This window comes from Gavialis gangeticus, unplaced genomic scaffold (genome assembly GCF_001723915.1).
Source record: "Gavialis gangeticus isolate Ggan-Ray unplaced genomic scaffold, GavGan_comp1, whole genome shotgun sequence".
NCBI lineage: Eukaryota > Metazoa > Chordata > Crocodylia > Gavialidae > Gavialis > Gavialis gangeticus.
Genome location: NW_017729032.1, coordinates 26888590 through 26904500, shown reverse-complemented (window position 1 = coordinate 26904500; position 15911 = coordinate 26888590). Strand labels below are relative to the sequence as shown.

Below are 15911 nucleotides of genomic sequence, written 5' to 3'. Positions count from 1 at the left end.
AATGTCTTTACCAAAGCGTTCAAGAAAGTGGAACTGATGTTTAGCATTCAGAAGACCAAGGTCCTCCACCAACAAGCTCCTAATGAACAGTCCCAGCTCCGGTAATCCAAATCTACAGTGAGACTCTGGAGAACGTTGAGTATTTCCTGCATAAGTGCATTCTTTCGACGCCTGCCAAAATGGGTGTTCAAAGATTGTGACATCAAATCCAAAACCAAGCTCATTATTTATCGAGCCATCATGATCTCCACCTTGCTGTACGGAGCTGAGATATGAACAACATACAGGATACATCCAAAGCTCTTGGAGAAGTACCATCAATGCTGCCTGCAGAAGATCCTCTGCATCCAGTGGGAAGACAAATGCACCAACTTAGCACCCTCCTGCAAGCAAACACCATGAATACTGAGGCTATGATCACCCGACACTGACTTCACTGGCCTGGCCATGCCATCTGGATGTCTGATTCCAGACTCCTGAAGCAAGTTTTATTCTCCCAGCTCAGACAAGGCATACACTCAACTCAAAAGAAGGGCAGAGAAAGCGCTTTAGAGACATCCTCAAGGCCAACTTAAAAAAAAAATGCAACATAGATGTCAACTGATGGGAGACATCTCCCAGGACCATCCTAAATGGAGGAAGAGTCTGCTGCAGGGATCTCAGTACTTTGAAACCTCACAACAATAACAACAGGAGACAGAAGAGCAGGAACAGCTTGTTGTGGACCAAATCAAGAATCCAGTGCCAGCCACCCCACATAGAAACACGTCTGAGCTGTAGGAAAGTCTGTCAATCCTGGATAAGTCACATCAGCCATCTTTGGACACATGGGCGAAGGCAATCATGGAAGACAATCATCCTCAACTGAGAGAGATTGCCAAAGAGAAAGCAAAGTTCCAATATTTCAGATATACATTTTCTACTTCCTTTATTAAAATTAAAATGTTGCATCATCCCAGATAGAGTGCAGATTGCAGTACCTTCAAACAGCTCCAACAGACGAACTTTATCACACACACAGAATTTTAATTAACAAGTCAAAAAATTCCTCAGCATAAACAGTAAAAATTCAGGGTTATGTAAACAGGAAGTGGCACTAAGTCCCTGCACCTTTAATCATGACATTGAAATATTTTGAACTTCTTATCTGACCTCAAGATGCTAAGGACACAGGTGTAGTGATCAACACTGATGCTTGCAAAAAACTGCACTGAGTTTGGATTTGCATATTTATTCGGGCACCTAGGCAACTAAATTTCATTAAACTATTTACCTGAATGTCATTACATTAAGAATTTGTTTCTCCCTCCCAGGGAAGATTCTAGGAGTTCAAGTATAGAAACAAAACTTTTCTTCTTTCAGACATATCTACACCAGTTTTAAAAATGGCTGACCATCTTCCCTCTTCCCTTACAACAAAGATGAATACAGGACTTTGTGAATTAGAAAGTTTCATGTGATTTGGGTCAGTGGAGTTGTCAAGTTAAAATAAGTCACCTGCATTTTTGTCCTTAAAAATAAAAAGAGACTGTTTTAATTGAAAAGGATCCTCACCAGTCTTTAGAGTTTGTGATCTTTACAAACCTACATGCAGCACATCAACTCATACTAAGCACACACGCATAACATCACTGAAATAAAGAAATAAAATTCTATCATTGACCAGCGCCAACGGTGTTTGGCTTGCATGCCTTTTAATGCATAAAAACATGTTCAGAACACCAGGCTGACTGGCTTCAAACTCTAGCAATGAAACAATGGAGTTCTAAAATTTCATTTTGTACAAGCCAAAAATTGATTTTTAAAGAAGAAATCAGAGACCTGGGTGGTCTACTATAAATCACGTAGTGATCATGAATGAGCAAAGAGGTTAAAAGGGAACCAAACCAAGGCTTTACATTCAACAAAGTACTTAACATAACGTTAAACATGGCTTGCCCCCATTTTCATGAGCTATTAATATGCTTAAAATTAAGCACAGGCTGAAATGCTTTGCTGAATACAGCCCTCGGTCACCTGCACAAATTAATGAAAAGGACTTCAGTTTGCATGTCATAGGGTTAACAGTTGCCTCAACAATGAAACATGGTACCTTGCTATGTTCATTGGGACCAAGTTACCAATAACTGAACAGTGCTGACAGGCTCTGAATGCCAGCCAGTTCCCCTGGGAGTGTTAAGTCACTATATCAAAAGCCAGATTCACAGTACTATTACTCCAGTTTTTTTAAATGGCACCTGAGTAAAAATGGTTATTCAGGATCATTGTCTCAAAGAATGGGGATGAAAAGCAGAAGAGTGCTCAGCACAGAAATGGAAGTGTAACTAAAAAATAGTCTAAGTCACATTAGTTCCCCCCAGGATGGAGGGGTTCCATGTTTGCACACCGCCAAGTAATATGCTTTTAAAAGAGCTGTCCTGATATTCTTTGATTCATAGACTTTGAGGCCAGAATGATTTCACCTCCTGTATTACAGGTCACAGGACTTTCTGAATGAACTTTTACTTGAAATCTAATAGCTGTAACTGAGCTGGGACATATCTGTTCATAAAAGCACCACCAAATCCTTGGTAAACTTTTCAAAGTTAATCATCCTCACTGTTAAAACTGTCATAATTCTAATCTAAATTCTCTTTGATAAACCAAATTGATTAACCCCTGAAATATTACAGTAACTCATGGGCTACAATGCAAATTCATGATCACCAGAGAATGATTCTCATTCTCCACACCAGGACTAGAGCTCTCCCACCCCATAAGCCCTGGCTTTTTTGCTCCTCCATTCTGGCAAACATTCAGAGGCAGATTAAGACTGCAAACCACACAAATTTCCTTAATGATGCTTATATGACCTCTTGAACCTGAAAGTGTGTGTGGGGGGTGGGGAAAAGCGACCCCTCCCCACCCTGCAGCCGGTACCCCGTGCTGCAGCCGCTCACAGCCTGCCTGGGGCTGCTTGTGCCTGCTCTGGACAGCCCCACACGGGCAGTGAGCAGCTGCAGCAGGGAGCGCCAGCCACAGGGCAAGGGAGGGGCCACTTTCCTCCGCGCCAGGAAGGAGCAGGGAAGGAGGCCAAGGAAAAGCTGAGCATGGGGAGTGGCCCCTCGCCTGTGCCATGGCCAGCACTCCCTGCTGCAGCTGCTTGCAGCCCGTGCGGGGATGTCCAGAGCAGGCACAGGAAGCCCCACATGGGCTGCGAGCAGCTGCAGTGTGGGGTGCCAGCCATGGGGTGGACAAAGGGCCTCTTTTCTGCCCCCCCTGCACTCAGCTTTTTCCCGGGCCACTTTTCCCCAGGCTCCTTCCCTGTCCAGGGTCCTCCCCTGCCCTCCCCCCGCCTTATCTGAGCTTCCCACTCCGGGGCAGCCACATGCTCCCAAGCCAGAAGCCTCAGCTGGGGCTTCTGGGGGGGGAAGGGGGGGTGGAGCAAAGCGGGCCCTGATGTTGTAGGAGCCCACTGGGCTTCCCCTGGGTCCTACTGCCCTTGGTTCCTGTCATTTTTTACAAGAATCAAGGGCAGATAAATATTCATTTTCTAAATTTTTTAGGGGCCCCGCAGGCCAGATAGAATGGCCTCATGGGCCGCATCTGGCCCGCGAGCCATATTTTGCCCAACCCTATAATAGACCATAATATGAACATGAGCCGTCACTGCAATGCTCTAGTCAACAGGGCAAACAATACTCTGGCATGCATCAACTGATGTATCTCAAGCAAAACAAAGGAAGTGATTCTTCCATTTTACTCAGCATTGGTGAGACCACAGCTGGAGTAGTGCATCCAGTTCTGGGTGCCGCACTTCCACAAGGACATGGAAAAGCTTGAGAGTCTGGAGAAGAACCACCCATATAATTAGAGACTTGCACAGCAAGCCATATGAGGAAAGGCTGAGGGATTTGGGCCTCTTCAGCCTAAAAAAGAGAAGGCTGAGAGGGGACTTGGTAGCAGTTTACCACTATATCAGGAGAATACATCAAGGGCTCAGCAAACAACAGTTCACCAGGGCACCCTTGGGGAAAATCAGAAGTAATGGCCACAAACTCTTAGAAGACCGTTTCATGCTCAACATTAGGAAAAACATCTTCACAGTTAGGATGTCCAGATTGTGGAATAAGTTCCCTCCAGAGGTGGTGCAATCACCTTCCCTGAAAATCTCCAGAAGAAGACCGGACAGTCACCTTGCTAGGGTTACCTTACCCCAATTGTCTTTCCTGCTTGGTGCAGGGGGGCTGGACCCAATTATCTTGTGAGGCCCCTTCCAGCCCCTTATAATCTATGAATCGTATGACTTAGAGTGAATTTGTGATACTAGCATCAATTTATAAAACTATTACAACAGAAATGCCAAAAATGTATGCACACATTCTTCACACAAAAGAATTATATTTATTTTTGGTTTTCTCAGAAGACTAAAATAAGATGCAGATGCACAGAATAATATGTAACTCTCACTCAACTAAACTGCATTTACAAACTACAAATATGTAGGCAAGACTGATCAACAAATAAAATACTCCCAAGGATTTCTGCAGAAGTTGTAATTTCGTTGTCAGTCAAAATTTAGTAAGTAATTCCACTTAGCTCTCTACATCACCACTGGAGGGTAGCATTTCTGGAACTGATCTTACCATACTTCAGATTTGTTCAGAGCTAGGACTACAAACCCTGGAGTTCACTGCCCATCTCTGGATATACCTTTTGTGCCCATGAATATTTAATTAGTCCAGAGATGGTAATCAGGCCTCCTATCTCATAAGATGAGGAGAGTTGGCATCCTGACATGTTATTCCCTAGCCAGGATTCATGAAAAAAAAAAAATCACTATTTTTCCTCATCACAGCTATGAAAGCCAGGCATAAAATCATAAAAACTAAAACATGCAAATGAACTTGTTTGAGTTACAGTTAAGGATTTACACAAGTTGCTATTGTCTGTATTATCCTGTAAATATCAAAATAAAAATGTTTTGGATTTTAGCTCTGCTGTTTCCCTGCTCCCTAAAAATAAGGGATTTTCCATTTCCTACAGTTAAGCTTCCTTTTAGAAATCTCTGGGGCTTCTCTCCCTGAAGCATACCTAGAGATCTCACAGGATGAACTCTGAAGTCTAAGTTTTTCCCTCCAGCTATTCCATGAAATTTGTTTTCATATATTTTTAATACTAAAGCAGCATGACCACCTTGCACATCAGCAGACATCAGACAACCCATCTTTTTATCATTATCATTTTCAATATAAACTGTATGCTTGGAAATAAGTTGCGGGGTGGGGTTTCTAAACAGCAAGATCCAGTAGGCTTTCTATCAATTTACAAGCCAGTTTAGCCTTATCCAGGGAAGCACGGGTGTTTTTCTTTTACTAGCACTTTCAACCAACAACTTTTTGACTGAAAATAAAATAAGCAAATCAATAAATCAGTACCACCCTCCTTTCAGTGAAAGAACTAAAGCTCCTGGCCAATTAGGTGGGGTAAGAGAGGGGAAAAAAACATACAAATGACATGAGTTTCAGACAAGCTTTCTAAAAATTCAAGGACCATTCTCCAAGGCCTTGATTGAAATGAACTCCCTGGGTTAAGACTGTAACCATAATATATTAGGGAAACCCAGACAAGGGTAAGAAAAACCAGGACAGGAGGTACCACGGAGTGCCAGCATTTGTCGGCACACATGTGTACACCCTTCTGACCCTGTGCCCCCCAGGGGAGGGGTTATGTAGGACATTGTGACACCCCCCCAACCACATGGCTCTCAGGAGTGGGGCAGGGCGGGACAGCAGGGAGCCCACAGCCAGGCTCCATCCCCTGTGCACAGGCTGGACCTGGCTGGGAACAGCCCCTGTGTGGTGTCCCCTGGACTCTGCCACACCACACTTCATGGGCACATGGCACATCCCCCTGCACTGCCAGCAGGGCACAGTGCCAGAGCAGAGCCTTGAGCTGCCCCCCCAAACACAGGTCCCCACCAGCCAGGTGGGTGGGAGGAGGGAAGAGGCCCCCGCCCCCCCAGAAAGACCCGTCCTCACCTGGGCTCTGAGTAGTAGTGGTGGCGGCTGCTCCCTGGTACCAACTCTGCTGGGCTATGAGCTAGGATTCGCTTGCCCAATAGAGTCAGTCAGGAGCTGGGCATGTGCAGGCGGGTTCACACCATATGGGACTTTTGCTTCAATTTCTCCAATGGCTGGGATGTTGAGACAGCCTACAAAATCCAGGACTGTCCCAGCGAATCCAGGACATATGGTCACCCTACTGATAAGCAGCAATTGTACTAATGCAGCTTGCTTCAGCTTAAAACTAGTGACCTATATTGGGAAAAAATTACAGGTTCACTGCTCCATGTGAGGGGTTTGTACTCATAGCTAGCCTACAGATGCAGCCAAGACAAATAAATACCCAGTGTAGACAAGATCTTGAATTCAGGCATTCTTTTTGTCCGATTCCTAGTAGGAGATGCACATTGACAGCATGTGTCACTTAGAGGAAGGAGGGGGTTTAATTTAACAAGCAATGCTCCTGAATTGCATGTTTTTGAGGGGCGGAGGGGGGAGGGAAGAGAACAAAGCACAAGACTCTAAAGAAGATTTTAGATAGGACTCTAAAGAAGAATTTGACTCATTTCCCCAGCAAACACCAGGCAGAAGAGACAAAGACAGGGACTGGGTTTCTAGCATTCTCTTATGAGGGCCAGAAGTTTGGAGAGGAAAATAGAGCGACATTCCATCTTGGAGAATTTTAACCACGCTCCATCATGGGAGCATCACAATTTTTCCCCCACATCAAGGGACTGGGTTTGCTTTTTTTCTTTGTTTGTTTCTGTGAAGAGGAAAGGCCTGAAGAACAAGTAATAAGACAGATACTCAGAAGACTGCATAGATGTATGTGACTCCGTTTACATTCCTGTTTATCTTTCAGATTAAATACAGTCCGATTAGTCGGGCCTCAACAGCCAAAATTTGAAAGGAAAAAAAAATAATTTAACATATAGCCATAAGTAGAAAAGGGGATAAGAAGGAGCATGGGCTTATGCACGGTAGGTTTCATCAAGGATGATACAAGGTTAGTTTGATAAGAGGTTTTAGAAATTTTAAACAGATTTTTAGGATATCTGCTCTATAACTACTTCAGTAAAACAACTGATACAGTGCCAAACGAATAATCAATTAAGCTACAGGGGATGCAAATTAGTTGAGACAAGCAAGGCTAGAGGAGAGATAACAGCGGGCTAGTACTGAAAGGACAGATATTAGACTTGAGGAAGTTCCTCAAGGAGACAGATTTAGGAATGATCTTCAGTATTTTCATAAATGACCTTCCCACAAGGAGGAGGAGGAAGGAGGATACCAATAACATTTGCTGATGACAGATGTTGGGAGAGAACAGAAGAGAATTGGAATTTACCTGAATACAAGATAACCCCCCAATAATTAGATTCTATAGATGGAAAAAACTTATAAATTTGTTATAATTTTTATAGATATAGAATCTAATTATTGAAGGTTTGCCTTGAATTAGTTCCCCTCACACTGCTACTAGGGGTGCACTGATACAGATTTTTTGGGCGAATACCAATGGCCAACTTTTAACAAGCCATAATAGCCAATAGCAATCTGATTGCCTATATGCAACCAGGCAGCATAGAGAGCAGCTGGGTCCAGCTGGTAAGTCTGTTGTGGGGGAAGGGGTGAGGGAGGAGGGAAGAGGTGTGGAGGGAGGGCAGATCAAGGCCACCACAGTGAAGGAGGGAGCAGACCAGAGGCTGGGGCAGGGACAGCTGCTGCACAGCCAGGACAGGGCACAGGACAGAGCCGCGAGCAGCTCGTCTGGAGGGTGCAGGGAGGGGGGGACAGCTCCTGCCACTGTGCACACCCGTGGAGAGGCATGGAGGGCATGTGCCCCCCGGATCTAGTCGTGGGGCAAGGGTGAGCTGCCAATGCAGGCTGGGACCAGGGTGGCACAGAGCTCTTTCCTGCTGGGGGGCTGTGCCAGGGTGCACTCAGGGCAGGTGGCAGTGCTGCTGGCATGGGGACTATGGGAAGGGCTGTAGCCACTCCAAAATTTGCCAGTGTCCCCTCCCAACAATGACACCACACACCCCAAGTGCAACCTGGCCCATCCCCTCCCCTCCCTTGCCCTCCCCTCCCTGCCAGCCCCTCCTCTGGGAAGAGCCCGGCACTGCCCGAGCCCGGGCCTGCAGTGGCATGCCACTCCACCCCGTCTGCAGATCTGAGGGGCACACCGCCCCATGCCACCCCCAGGGGTGTGCATAGCAGTGAAAGCCACCCCCTCTCCTCATGCACAGCTGTCTCACGTCCCGCTCCAGCTTGCCAGTGTCAACCCCTGTCCCAGCCCCACTCCCTCAATCTGCACCCCCATGCCCCTTCCCTCCCCTGACACTTGATCTGGCTCCACTTCCAGGGGAGAGGGAGGGGAGAGGGTAAGGGCACGTGGCACTCTAATCATTTGTGACAAGATGAGAGAGGGAATGACAGAGAGATTTTAAGTGAACTGGTTTGGGGCCCTGTTTGGTGATGTTTGCCAGACATTTAAGGCTGGTGAAGAAATTGGAAATGGGAAAGAAAGGTGAAACTTAGCTGTGAGTATAAAGAGGAAGTCTACGTGTATTCAGTGTAATGGCTCACCATGACCTAAAAAAGAGTTGGCACTGAGGGGGACTATGCAAAATGAGTACTACTATACAGTATACATGGTAAGTTCTTATTGGATCCTACCTTTTTGGCCAAGATCAAGCATGCTTGGAACCAAAGGGAGGGTGTCAGGGCTGGCTCTGGTCCTCCTAGTGTTGGCCTGGTATTGCGGTACCTCCAGGCCCAGTGCTAGTTCCCTCCAGGGGGAGCAACTGCTGTTTTTGTTTGTTTGTTTGTTTTTAAAGGACCCCCCAACATACACACAAAAAAGGGTTCCTATCTGTATGTTTTCTCAATATGAGCCATGTGTTTTATAGTCATGTTCAGTGTTTGGCTGCATTTAATCAACTTCATAGTCAGTTTCTATTACTGAGCATGTGCTGCCTTTGTCAGCAGTTTAATGATAGACAGTGAATCTAATGAGTTTTCTTGTATGCAAAGGTAAGATGAGGAGCTTTTAGCAGGGAAAAGCCATGCTGATTGGGGGGGGAAATGCTTATCTTATAGTCAAGAAAATACAGTAATTAATAAAAAGCCAGTGATCTTCTGTGTCAAAGACTAAATTGTGGCTGCTTCCTAAAAACAGGTCTACCGGTAAAAAAATATACTGGAAAACTAACATTTTCCCAATGAAAGCCAATTAACGTTTTGCAGAAAATATGCAAATTTCAGGAACAGAAAATGAAATGACGTTTAGACAAAAACATTAGTATTAGAATTTCTTATTCTCTTCCATATCTATTAGCCTGTAGTTTTAGGTCCACAGCAATGGTTTATAGACACGTGGCATTCTGCTACTCCCACCTCCTACCTCCGAAAAATACACAGCATTATGCATAAGTGGAATAATTCCAAAATACTGTTTCAGTTGATTCTTCCAGAAAATGACAGCTAAGAAAAACCAGTACAGAAGCAGCTTCATTTCTTTTACACAAATATTTTTTTCTTATGACTATACATTTAATTCCTAAATGTGTATTTTCTTCCTACAGTCTTAGTGGCTTGTCTTTCTAAATAGTTTTGAAAAGGAAAGGAAAAATGCTGTTTCACAAATCAGTTCAATGGAAAAAAAGAATTCCCCCCCACCCTATTTTTGATAATGATAAACCTACTCTGCAGAAGGCAGACAAACTCAAAAGTCAACCAAGGCTTGTTATAGGAAACTTCAAATTGTTACAGTATTTCTCCTTGTATCCACAAAACCTCAAGAGATTCTGTGCAAATTCAGTGACTGCAAAGTCATATTTTCCATTGTTATAAAGATAATATTCATGGAATAGCCAGCTTTTTATTACTAGAATCATTTATCTAACTTACAGCAAGTGAAGCATGTAGTAGACAAAAACAATCAGCAGAACCATTAACAATCAGATTAAATTTGACCTTTGTAAAAGTCACTTTAAATATTAATAAATGTTTGAAGCTCGGTTATAGAAATTGGATTATATTTGTTTTTTTCAGCAGCATCAGTTTTGCTTTTCAGAACGTAAGACCTTACATAGCATTCAATATCCTGATATTTGAGCCCCAAAGTTACTTGTTTTTAATTAATAAGAATATCCCTGAAATCATCCAACTATAGGAAATCTTTAAAGAACTCCTATATCAGAATTTAAATCACCAAGATACTCATTACCACATTAGGACAGTCCACAGACTTTTATAAAGTCAGGTCCCCTGATCTTCAGCAGAAAAATTCATTGTCAAGAGACCCTGGGCCACAGCATCTGATGGTTCACCTTGAACCAGAAGATGCTCAGGTCATGGCAAATAACTGCATATCACTATATGTTCACAATATTTTTACTTAAAGATACCAGAGTGCAGATTTCAACATCTGAAGATATAAAGGGTAACCCTCAAGTTTCTATAAACTAATTTTTTGAGACCAGTGGCAATGATTTTCTGTCTTTAGTCTAAGAATATATATTTGTGCGAAAGGCTGAGGACTGACAGGTCACTTTGTGATGCTGAAAGCTAGGCTCATATTTCACTGTGTTATCTACTTATTATCAGCAAGAGAATCTACCCAGAAACAGAACAGCATAAACACCTAACACTGAAGCATCTAGCTCACTTCTCTGGAGTAGCAATATAAATACCACAATCTCAATACTTCTGGAGTAGACAGCAGAGAAGAATAATGTCCTTCGAAAGGCAAGAAAGTTAATCTGTAGCCACGTTCTTTGGATGTACACCACCTCCCTTCTCCTCCAATTGGTGGCAACAAACTACATGTTTTTTTAAGATAACTCACTAGGGCAACACTTTAAAACTTCAATAAGTGTAACTCCAAATTTTACCTACAGTAATCATACAAAAATCTTTCAAACAACTAAAAATAAGTCAAAGTTACTATCTGATTGCCATAATATCTGTGCTACGGAATTCTAGGAATCAGTGATTTGCTTTGAACTAAAACTACTAAAAATAAGGCTGACTGCTACCAAAAGCCAGGAGCTTAAAATGTACTGAAATCTTTTACTGCTGCTTCAGTAACCTGGAAAAGACATTTTTAAAAAGCTATCTTGGCATGATCCACCTACGTATGATCACATACTGGAAAATACAAATCACTGTTAAAACACGTACATTTTTTAACAATAAAAAAAAATCCCAAGAGAGATAGCAATCACATCATCATCAGTTTGGAGGCATAGAGCTGAGAGTAGAGGACATATAAAATTTGAGTCAAACAAAAGCAGAACCCTTCTGAAAAAGTGCCAGTCCTTCCCAGGTTACATCTCTATCTACAATGCTGTTAACTATTTTAAGGTAGACTATTTATTAAGACATCTTATATTGCTAACTACTTCTGCTGTTGATAAAAAGGCAGTTTTCCAAAGAAAAAAGGAAGAAAATAATAGCCACTCTCACAGCATTTATGAGTTTGTTGCCTACATAACAGTTGCTGTAGCACAGATGTGCATGACATTTTAGAGACAAGCTGGCATTTAGGGACCATTTAAAAAGGCACAACACAATTTAATTCAAGTAGAAATCCATTTAAGTTGTTCCATTTAAACTAAACCTGAATCTAGTCCCAAGTGTCTGGCTGCAAGAACTTGAAACTAAAAGAAGTCACAAAATAGGTGGTGGCCACTAGAAAGAGGCAGTGAAGGGCTGCAAGGAATTACTTGATGAATTGTTTCTTATTCAAGTTAGTTGCATGTGTTGTTTAATACAATAAGCGTTTGCTTTACCAGACTGTTATGGGCCTTTACATTATAAGACAACTTCAATTTATAATATTTTCCATTCAAACTACATCTCAGAATGTGTTACTTTATTAAGAATAGAGACCAGGTAGACAATCTAACCTGAAAGTTACTGCTGGACTTCAGGGCCAGGCAGGAGCTGTTGCCACTGCCAGTACCAACACATTTCAGTAGGCTCTATAGTTTCAACATTGCTAGAAGAGATGCCCAGAAAGAGCCACAAGACCATAAAACAGTGTAAAATGTTCTAAAATCAATTTGATTCTAAACTAACTGCAAGAAACCTGCATAAACAATCACAGAAAGTCATTCAGTCCAAACTGGCCGAGTTCCACTTGGTTTAACCTGTAAACAATTTTTGAGAATATTTTTACAGGATGTATCATTAAAAAGAAAGAAAGAAAAGAGTTAGATATGGTAAGTGAACATACCAGTTCTCTCCAATTTAACAGGCTGTTAAAGTTTGAAAGACCAAATTACAAAAGTCCATTGAATTAATTATTTACTCAGGAGTTTTACTTGGAAAAATCTAATCATCAAAACAGCCTTGCATAACTTTCATGCTGCGTTCATTTTAAAGCTAATTCAGAGTAGTTACAGCAGGTAAGCAAGTCAAAAAAACGTTGCAGGAAAATATTTCTTCCACATGGAAACTTTAGTTACCGCAAACTGCTATTCCATTTCATAGTTTTAAGTCTGATTTTGCAGCTCTTCTCTGAGCCCAAATCCACCCATGTCATTGGGAACATCTCCTTTTCTGTACTCAGTAATAAAGATACAGAAATTTCCCGGAACACCCTGACAGAGACTACCCCCAACTCCATTTCTGTAAGTAAAGAATCTACAAAACAGTCTCAACTACACAGGAAGAAGAGTAGTACTTCCTACAGGAGAAAGATCTTAGCTTTGAACAGCCTACAGACACTAAGACAGTGACTATTATGTCAAGTAAGGAGCAAATTAAGGCAAATTAAGCTAAAGAGGACTTTCAGGACGGGTGTTAATTACCCCTCACAGAACTGTTTCTTTTCTTCCACAGAAAGACAAAGAGCTGAATATAGGTAAGGATAAAAATCTCAGCCAATCTACCATTTAGGTATGTAGGTTTAACAGCATTACTCACATTATGTAACATTTGATACGTGTAAGTTTTTGTAGGATCAGGGCTAAATTGTCACATCTAAACAGTGTTCTAAATACATTCTTCTCCACCTGCAACCTCTGTATAAAGAAACTTGGGAACTTTCTGTTTAGTCTGGTTTTGAATTTTTTTTAAACAAAAAGCAACACCAGTTTGATTATAAAAGTTAGTCTAGTTCAAAGAAGTGCTAAATCCATACGCTAGCCAATAGTAAAAATATTTGTATGTGCTCAAGTAAGACTAGTTTGGTTTTTTGGGGGATTGAGCTTCTCTGAACTTCTCATTTTCTCTCTTCTGGACTAGTTTCATCATTTCTCGGAAACTGTTTTGTCAGCTAAGACGTTTCCAGTATTTTCACTTATATCATTGTGTCAATGCTATAAAATAAGGAGAGCTGTTATACGCCTACAAAACACATATTCTCCTATCAATTTTAAAGCATTTGGGGGCTTAATTTGTGATTTCTTTAAAATCTGTTCTTTTAAAGATAAGACCTGAATCCAAAGTCAACTAATAAAATGAGTACTCATATTTTTGCTTCAGGTAATCTAAAAAAATGTAGCATGAAGCTTCAGGATATACAGCAAGCACATTTGTCCATGTAAAGCATGACCTCATATTCTGAGGATGTGCACTTCAGGGACACAGTGTAGGAAGCATACCAGTAATTCAACTAGCATTTGCACAAAATTAACTGATAAGATCCAAACGTATCCCCACAGCAGCCATGCACTGCAGATTCATTTAGGTTTAGCACCAAAGTTGTTTCATTTATGTAAATGCCTTATGTGAGCTCTGCAGGGCTGTTGGCTGTAGCCTGTTGGTCTAAGGAGACAGGCAGGCAAGGTTCTTTGGGTAGATGTGGTATCTTTTATTAGACCAACTAAATAGGTGAAAAAAGTTCCTTGCAAGCTTTCGGGCACAAACACCCTTCCTCCAGCGTAGGGAGACTGCTGTTGTTCTGAGATCTGCAGGGTAGAAAAGAAGCTGGGGTAAAGGGATGTCTGGGAAGATGCAAAGGCGTGGAAGTTTGGAAGACAAAGGGTAGAGATAGGAGGGGAGGGGGAAGTGTGAAGGAATGCAGGCCTTCAGCTAAAAGGCTGTCCATCAAAGACAAAAATATCCAACTGCCTATGGGTGCACACTTCTCACAAGACAATCACTCTCTCCCTGATTTCTCAGTTCTAATCCTGAAAAGAAACTTACAAAACCTTTTGTAGACAAGCCCATGAATTTCACTTCCTAAATATACTGGATACAAAAAATTGTGGACTGAATACAGACATTGGATTTATGACACATGCCTGCCTGACATCTGACACACCAGGCAGCCTGCCTTTTAGCTGAAGACCTGTATTCCTTCACCCTTTTCCCTCTCCTGCTATCCCCACCCTTTGTCTTCCAAACTTTAGCTCATTTGCATCTTCCCAGACATCCCTTTTCCCTAGCTTTTTTTCTGCCTTGGAGATCTCAGAACAGCAGCAGTCTCCCAATGCCTGAAGAAGGGTGTTTGTGCCCTAAAGCTTTTTTTCCCCAACTATTTAGTTGGTCTAATAAAAAGATATCACATCTACCCAAAGAACTCTGCCTGCCTAAGAAAACTTGCCTATACTGAGAAGTCACAGTTGTCAAACATTCTGTTACCCACATGCAACATAATGATGAAGCATCCTGTTCCAACTACAAGCCGGGTTTACAGGTACAGATGCATAGAAAGCTGGTAACACCTGCTCACTGCATGAATCAGTGATGCTGCTACCATTTGTTTTTTTCAGCCATGAGTAATCATGTCAGAAATATATCTTGTAATTTGAGATACGAAGTCAAGCCAATAGGAAGCAACAAATTTAACAATAAAGTAACAGCCCAGTAAATTGTACAGTATAGTTCCCCTACAGTCAGGGAGTACTTCTTGCCAACACATAGGGGATCACCTAATCTGACTAACCAGCAACAAGACGATCAGGAGAGCTAGAAAAAAAAAGGAAGTGTTAGTTGAGGATAGTAATATTGTTAATTACATTTATTAGAATCAAAGTGCAACTGTCAAGAGCCCCTTTTCCAAATATATATTCAGAGCAGCCTTCAACACTCAAAAAAGAGAAGTCATACAAATTACCTGAAGTCAAGTAAATAAGAAACTGTTTTATACTTTCCTTTTACTGTTTTCCATGCTATATTATGTTCAAGTTAAAAAAAAACCCTACAAATTCAGGTTACTCAGAGCCAAATTAAAAGGTAATCAGCAAAACCCAGAAAGCATAGCAACTCTCTCACATATATCTGTTTGAATTCCAATGTCTTGGTCTGGGCATATAACACAGAAGTGTACTCTTATTCTTTAAACCTCATCAGCCTACCAGTCAGCTAATGAGTATGCAATTATTGAGAAAAGGAAAGAGGCATTTGCCCCAACTGAATATGTTAACTGTTTAGCCCATAAGACCGGGAAAGTCCAATTTTTGTCCAGGCAGGAGTCACTGGGGTCCAGGGTGGGCACCGGTGAGCCCATGCCTGGAGCCCGTGTCCTGTTCTGGGCTCCCCACTACAGAAGGGATGTGGACAAGTGGGACGGGGTGCAGCCAAAGGCACCGAAGGCGAGGGGGCCAGGGGACGTGACTTCTGAGGACAGGCTGAGGGGACCGGTCCTTGAGTCTGCAGAAGAGAAGACTGAGGGGGGATGTAACAGCAGCCTTCAACTCCCTGCAGCGGGGTTCAAAGGAGGATGGAGCCGAGCTGTTCTCCGCGGTGGCAGATGACAGCACAAGCCGCAACGGCCTCAAGCTGCAGCAAGGGAAGTTGCGACCAGCCCTCTCTCACTGGGACGGGAGCAAAGCACGGGCAGAGCCTCCCCAGAGAAGTGGAGGGATCTCCATCCTCGGAGGGCTTTCAGATCCGGCTGGAGGATGATCT

General features: G+C 42.5%; 1 protein-coding gene across 3 annotated transcripts in view; it reads right to left on the bottom strand.

Moving 5' to 3' along the window:
* The window catches only part of ARHGAP42 (Rho GTPase activating protein 42), a 448389-nt gene that overhangs the window by 431530 nt on the left and 948 nt on the right, over positions 1-15911 (bottom strand). The gene's annotated exons all lie outside the window — the stretch shown is intronic.